At 35.8% G+C, this 13,254-nt stretch overlaps 1 protein-coding gene across 5 annotated transcripts in view; it reads right to left on the bottom strand.

Moving 5' to 3' along the window:
- The window catches only part of NTRK3 (neurotrophic receptor tyrosine kinase 3), a 472,049-nt gene that overhangs the window by 216,188 nt on the left and 242,607 nt on the right, over positions 1 to 13,254 (bottom strand). The window lies entirely within an intron of this gene.

Below are 13,254 nucleotides of genomic sequence, written 5' to 3'. Positions count from 1 at the left end.
GAGTCAGAAGACTACTAACTTTGTTACTATCTAGGTAAGGTTGGTCAAGTAACTATGATTCTGTTTCTTTTATCTGCATAATGACAGAATTGAACTATTGTTGTTGAATAGTTTTCAGTCATATCCAACTCTCTGTGACCCTATTTGAGATTTTCTTGGTAGAGATACTGGAACAGTTTTCTACTTCCTACTTCAGTTCCTTTTATAGATGAGGAAATTAAGGCAAACAGGCTTAAGTGACTTACCTAGGGTCACATAGCTATTGTGAGGCTGGATTTGAATGCAGGAAGATAAGTCTTCCTGATTCCAAGTCCAGCACTCTATCCACTGCACCCTTGCAACTAGATGATCTCCAAGTCATTTCCAGTTCAAAATTAAATGATCCAAAGATTCTCTAATTAATAGAAATTAGTAGCTGCCTGGCTACTTGCTTCCTCACCCCCATAATCAAACCAGGTATCTAGCCTTCACCACTGGCAAATTGTTCTGCTTTTTGTCCAGGAGAGAAAACTTTTGCTTCACTCAGTGTTAATCTACTCAGAACAAAATCACATTGTTCTACACTGGAACAATCAGGATTCCTGACAGTAATCATTGCCTCAGGAGGGGGGCAGACTTAACATAAAATTCTTGTTTTTGCTATTAGTACCTACGCTTTATTTGTAGACTTCTTGCCTCATTTCTTGTGCCTAGCAGCCTAGAATGCTTGACCTGGTTTTCTGGCTGTCCATACCCATTGTTTGGCCCTAACCAATAGAACATAAATTTCCTTGAAAGGTGAGATTGTTTCAATTTTGTCTTCATATCCCCATTACTTAAGAGGGAGTGTATTAAAGGAAAAAACTCCATGGTAAACCGGATTCAAAGCCAGGAAGAACTGGTTTCAAATCTCATAGGTATGTGGCATGGTATTTAAAGGGCTAGTCCTAAGGTCAGAAAGACTTGAATTCAAGCCTTGCCTTTCCTATGATAGTTTTGTGACAATGGACAAGTCATTTAACATCTCTAGTGAAGCCACTCTGAGTGGTGAAGAAAACTGCATCAAGATGGAGTTTCCATACAAGAGAGTTCCCTTAATTGATAAAATTAGATATTCAGACAAAAACCCTCATAAATAGTAGAAATTGCAAATAAACATGAATCCCAATGAAAATGGGAAGAAAAAAACAAGCAATTCTCATTTATTGTCTCTCTAGCATTATTATTGAATTTACATTGTCATATTTCATTTGGGCTTTCCATGATTCACAAGTATATTGAGATGTGATATTACAAGGCTATCACATTCCAATTCCTATCTTCTTTCCAACTTTATATTCCATCATTCCCTTGAACAGTAAAACTTTGTAGAAATAAATAGTCAAGAAAAGTCAATCACAGTCAGGTGCATGCTAATCCTGTTAGGCAGTTCCACTTAAAATTTTCCTTGAACTCAAAAGTTAAAGGCATGGAGAGGCTCACATTTTTTCCCAAAGAGGTTATGGGCATTTCTATATTTCTTTGCTATTTTTAATTGTTTATTTTTTCTACCTCACCAACCAAATTCTAGACCCTGAAGATAGTGATCACACATTGTAAAACTTGCAAACTCAGAGACTAGCATAGTGTCTTGCATAGAATAAAGATTCAATGAATATTTGCTGGTGGCATAAATGTCACAACAAAAAACAATTAGCAAACTCAAAAATTTTGTTGCTCTCACTTTTTTCCCATTATCATCTTATCTCTAGACTTTCCATAATTTACCTCCATTTTTTTTTATTGTTCACCTTAACTTTTATTTGCATACTATTCTAGGTGGGGATTTATACAATGGCTCAAGCCATTTCTGAATGTATTTGCATGACTACAACTTTTGCATTTTAAACTTGGAATAAGTTTAAGTAAGTTTAAACAATTAATTTCAAATGGTATCATATATGATCAAGACAAAAGACTTCACTTGAACAAATCATGAACCTTCCAAACATTTTAAAGAAGCTCCAAAGATCAAATAAGATTGACTTCTGTCCTCACTGAATTCTTAGTCTAGATGAGAAAAATGTCAATGCCTTTGTATTTCAATGACTTCCAGCATCTGCCCTATGTCAGAATGTGCATTTCCTTTCCTGATTCAAATCAATTGAATTCAGTTCAATTCAACAGGTATTTGTCAAATAACTATTAAGATTTATTAAGCAACTATTAGAATGAAGGTATTATTCTAGGTGCTGAAGTCATATCATTACACTTGTAAAAGTCACTGTAAGTTTCTATGGCTTAATAAGTTATCATTTTGCACCCAACCTGTCAATGAATATCCTTAAACTTAGCTTGGATAGCAGACATACAATTCTGTATGGAGACACAAATAGCTATGACCTAAAAATACTTTTATTGAAGCAAAAGTGTAAACTGAAACAAAATTAGTGATTTTACTAAAAATTTCTTCCAAACTTAAGAGCTCTAGACAGAATTTGTTTCTACCCTGGTATATGTGCCAATGTACAAGAAATGTATTTATTTATAAGCCATTTATTTCAATGCCAAATCACAACAACTATTTTAGAATTCAATGTATTTACATAGTATTCATACAGTAAATTATAATGCAGAAAAACCAATGCCAAATGAATATTGAAATATCACCAAGTTCACTTTTACCCCACAAAAGGATGACTAGCTTTTGCTTGGCATGTTGAGGAAACAGATTGACATAGAACAGGAAAAAAGAGTGATACTCTCCTATTCCCATCAAAGAAATATAGTACTTAGAGAAATAAGACCCATTCCATACCCAACCTTAGCACTTAGCCCTTAAAGTGGGTGAGATAAGACCAACAGAAATCATTAATGCTTCTGCCAGTAACACAATTAACACTTTTGTGATGTATATGTAAGTATATATGTGGGGGGGGCACTTTTGAAAAAGTATAACAAGTCTGTCTTTTTGGATATTTCCAAGGTCCTTTGATCTAGGAGATTAACTCTTTTCTAAAGTCATATATAAATCCAGATTGAAGCAAGCTCTCTAATTTAAGCAATGTATTACAAAGGAGAAGCTGTGCAAAGGATGCCACCAAAGAAATACATGAATAGTTAAGAAATAAGAAAAGTCAAGAGCTTGTCATATGGCAAGTATTAAAGATAGCAATGGGCTATATGGGCTATCCATTTGTTATTTCTGTAATTGAAAGGAAATGCCATGTCATACTGTGCAAATGTTCTGTGGCACACCTATGGGGGTCTCCATCAGATGAAAGTCACAAAATCAGGCTAGTAGTAATAGTTTATAACCTGCATTCAGTAGGACCATAGGCTTCTTGAGGGGAGAGACTGCTGGGAACCTTGTAGATCCTTAATAATGCTTATTGAATTGAATTGAATTGTGGATTTCTTTGAGTATTAAATGGTTTTCTCTGTGATTAGAAGAGCATCTAGCTTCTGTCCTCCCAAAAATAAGTTGAAAAAATCAAGACTGACAAATCAAAATCTTAGTATAGTGAAAAGATTGTATGGATAGGACTGAACAAAACTAATTCCTTACCTGTGAGACCAGGTGAATGACTTCACATCTCTAAATTTAAGTTTGCTCATCAATAAGATAGGGATAATATTTTTTGCACAATCTTCCTCACAGAGTTAGTTTTTATTTTTTATCAAGGAAAGAAGTTTATAACCTTTAAAGCACTATATGAACACATATTTTATTATAATTATTATTATTATTAAATTTCATTATATTACATCACACAAAATAGATTTCAGTTTATCATCTGAGATAGCTAGGTGGCACTATAAGTGAGAATGCTAAATTTTGCCACTGGCACTTACTATGAGATCCTGGGCAAGTCATTTAACTTCTATACCTCAATCTCCTCATTTGTAAAACAAGGAGTAAAAAGAGTTGTTTTGGAAATCAAGTGACATAATATATGTAAAGTACTTTGCAAACCTAAAAGTGCTATATAAATGTAAGCTTATTATGCATATGATTATATTGGGCCACAAAACTTACTATCTTTAGGATCTAAAGTAGTCATTTAACCTTCCTATACCTCAATTTTTTTTGAAAAATAAAATGGCAGAGTAGTATTAGATTGACTTGGAGATTCTTTCCAGGTCTGACATTTTATAATTTAAAAGAAATTTAACATAAAAGTCCTTGCCCTCAGGAAGCTCATACCTAGCATAAGAGACATATCAAACACTCATTATTAGGGGCAGGGGATCAGGAAAATTCTTGCAAAGAAACATTAAAATCAATGTAGGGCAAGTTCAGTATCTGAATACCTAGGGAATGATAAAGGAAGATCAATATGAGGAGAGAGAATTCCCAAAATCAGCTATTTAGAGACAAAATATTGTAGGGGAGCAAAAACAAAACAAAAAATGGCCCAGGTTGCAATATGAACATCTAGGCTTAAATTCTGTCTCTATCCCATGCTACCTTATATGATTTGAATATCTCTGGGCCTCAATTTTTCTCAACTGTAAAAAATTTGACTAGATGTCCCCCTCATTTTCCAAATCTATAATCCCTAATGTGCAGTAATAAAACCAGACTGAGAAGCATCTTGCAACTAACTCTTCAGTCTATCAGTCTTGGGGAACAATGCCATGATTCTCAGAGGGACCAAAGGACTGTGAAAATGTATCTGACCAGCAAAGAATATCCATAACCATAACTCACAAAGTATAAGCAGGGTCAATTCTGGATGAATTCTGAATGAAGATTGAAGCATACTACTTTCACAATTTTTTTCACACTTTTTTCCCTTTTGGTGTGTTTCTTTTTTCACAATATGACTAATATAAAGATATGATGACGCATGAATAACCTAGAGCAAATTGCTTACTGTGTTAAGGAAGAGGAGGGAAGGAGAAAGAGAAAGGGAAGGAGAGAATTTGGAACTCAAAATCTTTTAAAAATGAATATTAAAAATTGTCTTTATCTGTAATTGGGAAAAAACAAACAATATCAAGTGCCATTGAAAAAACAAACACACATAAATACAACAAAACAGTTCAATTCTTGACAAGTCCTTTAAGTTAACAATGTAGTCATCACCATTTTTGTGCCCATTAGGGAAAGGGGGCAGATAAAAAGCCTTCTCCAGTAATGTTACATTGATACAGAGGTAGAGTTTTCCCACAAAATTCAGCCTATTGTTATATCTTGTAATTGTACTTTTAATAACAGGCAAAAATTTTCACTGGCCTTCCTGATACGATCCCTTGAAGAAATAGCATCAATTTTGCCACTAGTCCACTCCCCACAGGCTGCAGAAGCTTATGCATGAGTACAGTTGCTGTGGGAGCTAGTAGGAAAGGAAAGCTGATCCCTCTTCCTTGTATGCTAGCTGATTTACCTGTCTCTATTCACTGTCCTGAGTCCCAAAGGAAAAATGGTCTCATTGCAAAATCTATCAAAGAGTTAACAGGGATTTATCAAAAAAAAAAAAAGATCATGTTAGACTAACCTCAATTCTGGTTTTGGGTAGGGTTAGGAGATTGGTGGATCAGAAAAATACTATAGACAAAGTTTACCTAGATATCAGGAAAGCATTTTATAAAGTTTACAATTCCTGTGGGGGGGAAAGAGAGAGAGGGCAAAAGAAAAATACTATAACCCACTATAACAAAACTGATTGAATAACCAAAAGTAAAAGAAGTCATTAGAGCCCAATGTCAGCTTAAAGAATGATTTCTAGAAAGATGCCCAAGAGATGTATCTTTGGACTTGTGCTATTTAAGATTTAAATCAATAGTTTAAGTAAAGGTATGATTGACATAACTCAAATGTATGAAGAAACAAAGCTGGGAAGAACTAATATACTGATCATAGACAGGATGTAAAACAAATTCAATATAATAGAACCACAAGTCAATCCAACAATATAAAAATTATTAAGAATAAATTTAAATTCTTAGACCTGAGTTAAAAAAAATCAACTTTCCAGGTTCAAGAGAGTGGAAGAGTAGCTAAGATAGGACATCATTTCAAAAGAATCTGAGAATTTTAATGGTCAGCAAGCTCAAGATGAGTCAACAATGTGATGTGATGCCCAAAAAAGCTAACATCTTGACAAGAGCTATAGCATCTGAATGGAAAGATTTCATCATTTCACTATATTCTATCCTAGTCAGATCAAAACTGAAATCTATATTTAATTCTAGTAAGGAAATTGAAAAGAATGAGATCAAAAGATAATAAGATGATGAAGGGTCTCAAGGTCATATGATGAAGGTATCAGTTGAAGAAATAGAAGATATTTAGGCCAGAGAAAGGAAAACTCCAAGATGATATGACACCTAGCAATATCATGTGGAACAGGAATAGGCTGCTTTAACTTGCCTCCAGGGGGCAGAATAGGAGAGAATCTTAGATAAATCAGAAGGGCAGATTGGGCTCCAGATGAGAAGGGAGGGAGGGAGGAAGGGAAGAAGGGAGGAAGGAAGGAAGGAAGGAAGGAAGGAAGGAAGGAAGGAAGGAAGGAAGGAAGGAAGGAAGGAAGGAAGGAAGGAAGGAAGGAAGAGAGGGAGGGAGGGAGGGAAGAGGAAGAAGTAGCATTTCATTGTCTCTATTGCCTTAAAAATTCCGCTGAAAAGCCTTGAATGCAGAGTTGGTATTTTTAAATGAAACAGTGTGATGCTGAATGCATCCAAAATAGCAACCAAAAGAATTTTCCACACAATATATTAAAAAGTGTGGATTCCAAAATAGGCCAATAGCCAGAAAAAGAAATAAAATAAAAATTTTTAAAAAAGGAAGGAAAGAAAGAATTTTCATTAAGCATTAAGTATTCCCATTACGTGGAGTGGATCATCACAAAAGAAAATGAATTTCTCCATTCTATGGGCTTTCAATCAAAAGTGAGATGATGGATTGTATAATGATGAGCTGAGGGGAATTCTCAGTCTGGTTTGAATGGAATCTAAAGGAACAAATGCTCTTGGCTTCTCATTATTGAATAAATCCCTTTAAGACTACTGTTTCCAGCTGTAAAGATGGTTTAATGTATCTCAATGCATTTGAGTCAAAGAGGAAGTGAGGGAAGGATGCAGGGTCATGAATCTTGTCTCTGGGCTTTGCAAGAAAGGAGCTAACCCAATGGAGAATGAGAGCAAGGAGAGGTGGAAAGGAGAAGGCAAATGAGAAAGACCCACCTGGGAGGAAGAATGGTACAGTGGTTAGAGCTTGGGCTTTGAAATCATGAAGACCTAGGCTCCAATCTTATCTCATATATGTCTTAGATGTATGGTCCTAGGCAAATAACTTAACTTTTTCTGTGCCTCAGCTTCCATATGTTTAAAAATGAGGAATTGGACTTGATACAATGTCCCTTTTAGCACTGAATTTTGATCTTATGAGCTCCAAGGTCCTTAAAAGCCCAATTTCTCATATTTGTTTGTAATTCTAAATGCCCCACTTTCCTTTAATGCCACAGTATCTCAAATGTTTCTTTTGTAAAAGAAGGTATTATTTACTTTTCTTCATAGTAATTCTGTGCTATTCAAGTTAATACTTGTATGTTTTACTTCCTTTCAAAGATGTTTCAGTATAAGGGCATGACTTTTATTTAGGGTGCCTGTTTTAGAGAACTGGAATCAATTTAGGAATTAGTTGTTTCATTTTCCCAAGACTTCAGTCCATCAAAATAATAGGCGGATGAAACCACTGACAAATTCCTATCTTGCAGCTCCCTACTCTACTAGAAGAATGCAAACTTCTTGAGGGCAAAGGCTGTCTCACCTTTGTATTTACATCCTGTACATATGAAACAGCAACATGGGGAAAGGAATAAGAACCGAACTTGTGTTGTCATTGGCATAAGAAACCCTCAGGTGAGGAAATTTCCTCTATGGAGGTAGAAACTTACAATAAGAGAGTTTCCTGGGGGATACGGAGAAGTTAAATGCCTTGACCAAAAACAAGATTTGAATACAAGTCTTTCTGACTCCAAAGTCAACTTGATATCCATGACATAACATTTCCATATAGTAGGTTATTAAATGTTGCTGGTTGTGATTGAAATCTCAGACTCTCCCCAAATCACAAAAATAGATCTTTGTATTTTCTCACTCTGTAATTTGCCTGTGGTCTTCTCTTCCCTGGTCCAATTTACCTTTCTGACTCAAAGAACAACACTACCTTGAGTTTTCTCCTCTGGTTAGTTACCTATGCTGATTGCCTCCCAAATATCTCCAACCATCAGCCAAATGGGTTTTGGCTTTAGTTGGTCCTATTAGCTTGCCTTTTCTCTTTGCTTGTTTATCAAATTTGGTTTAGCCAATCCAAACTTGTTCCATAGTGTGACTGGCCTAGTCAGACATAGACAGAAAACAATTTCTATACTGTCAACTTAACTTCCCTTTTGGCACAGTCTTACTTCTTCGGAAATCCCACATATGCCAGTATGTTTATCATACCTCTTAGATATACAGGATTCCTTCCCAATGCCGAACCACAACTACTACAATCTATCTGCTTCTAATTTTTCTGTCCACTCCCATCAAAATATGCTGGTTCATAGTTCCATTCCAACAGGGAAACTGGATGCTGAATGATTTATGGGTAATAATTGGTTATGAGTATTAGTTACTATAATGTTTGTTTTCTACCTAGAAATATATTTTCCTTTTAACATTTAAAAATGCTCTAATGAAATGGATATAGTTAGGGGAAAGCTCTGGATTTAGAGTCAAGGGACCTTGATTTTAGTCCTGACTATTATTTATTTATTTATTTATTTGCTTGGGGGGGGGTAGGTTTGGGGTTTTTTAGGTTTTTGCCAGGCAAACAGGGTTAAGTGGCTTGCCCAAGGCCACACAGCTAGGTAATTATTAAGTGTCTGAGACTGGATTTGAACCCAGGTACTCCTGACTCCAGGGCTGGTGCTTTATCCACTATGCCACCTAGCCGCCCCGTTTTTAGGTTTTTGCAAGGCAATGGGCTTAAGTGGCTTGCCCAAAGCCACACAGCGAGGTAATTATTAAGTGTCTGAAGTCAGATTTGAACTCAGGTACTCCTGACTCCAGGGCCAGTGCTCTATCCACTGCACCACCCAGCCGCCCCGGACTACATATATATGACATTGAACAAGACATTTAATTTCTCTAAGCTTCATTTTTCTCCTCTCTAAAATGAGAGGGGAGGACTAAATGGCTTATAAAGAACAATTCAGTTGAAAATTGTACATAAGCACATGGAGAAAATATGTTTAGTTCAGGGACCTTTCAGTGTCCCTCAGATCACAATATAGTGGGAGCCAATTACCCTCATGATGTGCAAGACTGCTCTAGATGTAATTCCTTTTCTTCTCAAGTTGTTTCAAAAAGTTGCAATGACAATTCAAATAAAAAACAAGAAGATAACTCCAGGGACACATGGCAGAATACCCTGGAGCATTGAACTTTACTTATTAAGATACCCTCTACAATTCTATTTTTTCCCCTTGAGCATGTTTTAAATGATGGAGCATGCCTAGGAAATCGCAATGTGGTTAAATTTCAGGGAGAGGAGAATGATTACTATGAACATTGATTCTAGCGATGGCTGCATCTCTTAGGCACTCAACCATAACCCTAGTATTTCAATATTCATCTTATGAAGAGCTTAGAGAATTCTGCCAACAACCCCATACCATTCATACCACTGAGAGGAAAAGATTATTTCCCCTTTTTTAGAATTAAGTAGGGAGAAATGAAGGAAGAGAGAAACATTTACATATGGAATTTAAGAGACACGCTCAGTCATGCCATCATTTGGCAGTGACTGAACCAAAAGAATATATCCCAACTTGAAAACAGAATTTATTAGCATATTCTTCTCAGGCATTATATAAGAACAATTAAATGGAAACTGCCCTGGAAATGTACTATGTAATAATAATTTATCCATTGAAATTCACAAAGCATCATTGAAATATACAAAACAGAAAATATATCAAATTATCCAAAACCATATTAAAGGAAATTAAGGTCAGATTTCCCCCCTCCTCATTGTAAAGAAATCCTTTCCAATCCCATCTGAGATTGGCTAGCATTCAAGCTACTTTGGAAAGGAAGGATGAATTAAACTAAAAAGGGTTCAAATGTTATCTCTCTAAAATCTCAGAATTCTGCCAAGTGAGATGTGATGTGTATTATCTGGGAGGAAAAATGTCCATCTAGCAGTATGATGTTGAATGTAGGTTAAGCAACAGTTTGCACACTTGAAGGACAAGCAAGAAGAAATGAAAGAGAGCAGAATAGCATGCAATTAATTTTGCATAAACTGATATGTTTCCCTAGACCTCAAAACTAAATAAACTGAGTTATCATTTAAGATTGGGAGAGTTGAAATCATAGAACCTGTATTGTATGCATATGTGTATGTAACTGGGTCATAAAAAATGCTTAGATCCTTTGAGAGAGGGTACTGTTCTGAATTCTCTGATTCTTTCTTGGATTATTTAGGGATGGCATAGAATTCTTTCAAATTCTCTATTTTCCCCAATTCTGAGATTCTGTCAATAATGGTAAATAGTGATGAATAATTCTCTGAAGTTATAGGTGAGGACTATTTCTGCAGCTCATATTCTTAGAAAACTGCTTCAGGCACTTGTGATTTAAGAGACAAAGCCAAGGTCACACAGCATCTAAAACAGGATTTGAGAGTCCACTTCTTCCTGACTCCAAGGCCAACTTTTTAATTCACTGTGCCATAGTAACCTTCTTCTTCTTGTCTTTTACTTTATAAATAAAACAGTTGTATCTTTACATTCATATGCATGCAAGCTGTGTGTGTGTGGGGGGGGGGGGGGGGGGGGCTGGTAGCTACCCTTAGAAGGGTATATACACTTTCCTAAGGGGACCTAACAGCTCCTGAGTGGAAGACAATGAATCAGAGAAGAATAATGGTTCTAAAAGTTTAATGGAACACTTTGGGATGGTTCATCTATCAGTCAGTCAATAAACATTTATTAAGTGCCTACTATGTGCCAGATACTGAGGTTACAAAAAAAGAGGCAAAAGACAATCCCTATGCTAAAAAAAAGTTTCCAGTCTGATAGAGGAGACAACTTGAAAGTCAATATGTACATTCAAGCTATCCTGGATAAGTAGGTAATAATTAAGAGAGAAAAGGTACTAGAATTAAATAGGGTTTGGAAAGGCTTCCTGTACAAGATGGATTTTTAGTTGGCTCTTAAAGGAATCCAGGGAAGTCAGTAGACAAAGATGAGGAGAAAGAGCATTCCAGGCATGGGAAATACCAAACAGAACATTTTGTATTTGATTCTGGGGGTCACAGGAGCCCTGGAATTAAATGAGTAGAGGGGTGACATGGCCAGAAGTACATTTTAGAAAAATCACTTTGGAGTCTAAATGGAGAATCAACTAGATTGGGGAGATGGAGAAAGGGGCAACTATCAACAGCCTATTATAATCGTCCATATGTGAAGTAATGAGAACCAGTACTAGAGCGGTGACAGCGTTAGAAGAGAGAAGGGGACATATTGGAGAGATGTTACAAAGATGAAATCAACCAGTCTTGGCAACAGATTGGCCAAAAATGGCAAATAACCAGGAGTTATTTTCTTTTTAGCATAGGTTTTCTGCATTACTAAGTGGCTAAGTCATAGCAGTGAAATTTTGAGAAGTGAAGCACATATGAGTCTAGAGTGCATTGTATATTAACAAGTTGTTCTGGAGAGAGAGAGAGAGAGAGAGAGAGAGAGAGAGAGAGAGAGAGAGAGAGAGAGAGAGAGAGGATATCAATCTTGGCTACTTAATTAATGGAGGTCTGGTGAACAATAATGAATATAACTATTCTACTACAAAATGAAGATTAGAAAATAATATGGAGATAGAAGAGAAATTACCCTATTCATAACTAATATCTCCACATTAAATTAGAATATAAAATACTAAAATCTAGTACAGTTAGAAATATTGGAAGCTTATCAAGCTTCTGTATAGTTGAAAAAAACTCAGATGAGATTTAATGAAAAAGCACTATACTATTTTTACATTCTAGGAGTCTTCCTAAGGAAAAAAAAAACTTGAAAAAAATTAAAAACTGTTGCCTTGTTTTAGCAGACAGGAGTCAAAGCCACAAGATAGGATCATGAATCTAGAAATGAAGAATTCCAAGAGACTATCTTAGGTCACCTTCCTCATTTTAAATATGAAAAAAGGACATGGAATAAATTGCCCAAATTCAGACAGGGTGATAAGCATTTTAAGGTGGGATTAGAATCCAAACCCTCTGATTCCAGAAAGAATATTCTTTCTATTGTGTGGTATTGCCTCCTAGGTCATTAGTTTATGGATAAAAATTTAAAAATCAAATTATTAGATCTCCCAACAAGTGTCAAATAAAGATAAGTATAAACTGAATCCAATTGTCCTAAAAGTCACAGAGAACAAAGGCTTGGATAAGTCCCTGAAATAAAGAAAATGAAAGGTACTTTCATGATTTTAATTACAACCTAAAGAAAAATATTCTAGGAATGATTCTCTCTATCTGACTGAGCTCTTTCTGTCTTCTCCCTAGGACAGTAGAAGACTGAATAAATCTACTCATTCCCTTTTCTTCCTGAAATCTTCTAACTGTAAACCCTGTCAAATCAGTAGCTTTTCAGAAGTAAACTTTTTAGACCTTTCTCAAAACTATTCTAAATTAATCCCATTGGCTTTCCAAGGGAAATTGCTCTCTTCTGTCTTTCCCTTCTGCTTTTTGAAGATATAGTTGTGAGAAATGTGCTGCAGAATTGGAGATGACATTGGATGGAAATATTAAATCAATTTAAAAGGGAAAGGAAGGGCCAGGGAAGGAATTGCAGGTAGTACAGCATAAGTCAATGATTTTGTGAGTCCTCCAATCCCATGATTCTACATGCTAAATAATGGATAAAGGAATTAAGGACAAATCAGTGACTTGATCACAGGTTTTAATAGGTTCAAGGAAGAATCTGGAATTGTGAATGGGGGGACAAACTGCTTAAGCATCTTGTTAGAGGGAGAACTCTAGATAAATCTGGATAATTCCCCTCAAAAGTTAGAGATCATTAAAACTGAAATACATTTTTCATCTTTCTTCTCCCCTCCAAGTCCTTTAGCATACCCAGGTTCTTCAGGTGTACCTAAAGTCTTCAGTCATAGTATCCTTTCATGTCACCCTCACATACCCCGCTTTTCCATTTCTGAAGTGTGCCCTTTATTCAGCTCATGCATGAGAAAATTTCCAAAGACATGGGTGGCCAAATGTCTACTTGCTGTTAGATCTGA

Source organism: Macrotis lagotis, chromosome 4 (genome assembly GCF_037893015.1).
Source record: "Macrotis lagotis isolate mMagLag1 chromosome 4, bilby.v1.9.chrom.fasta, whole genome shotgun sequence".
NCBI classification, from domain to species: domain Eukaryota; kingdom Metazoa; phylum Chordata; class Mammalia; order Peramelemorphia; family Peramelidae; genus Macrotis; species Macrotis lagotis.
Note: the sequence above shows the minus strand (reverse complement) of the source record. Positions and strands in the feature narration are given on the sequence as shown.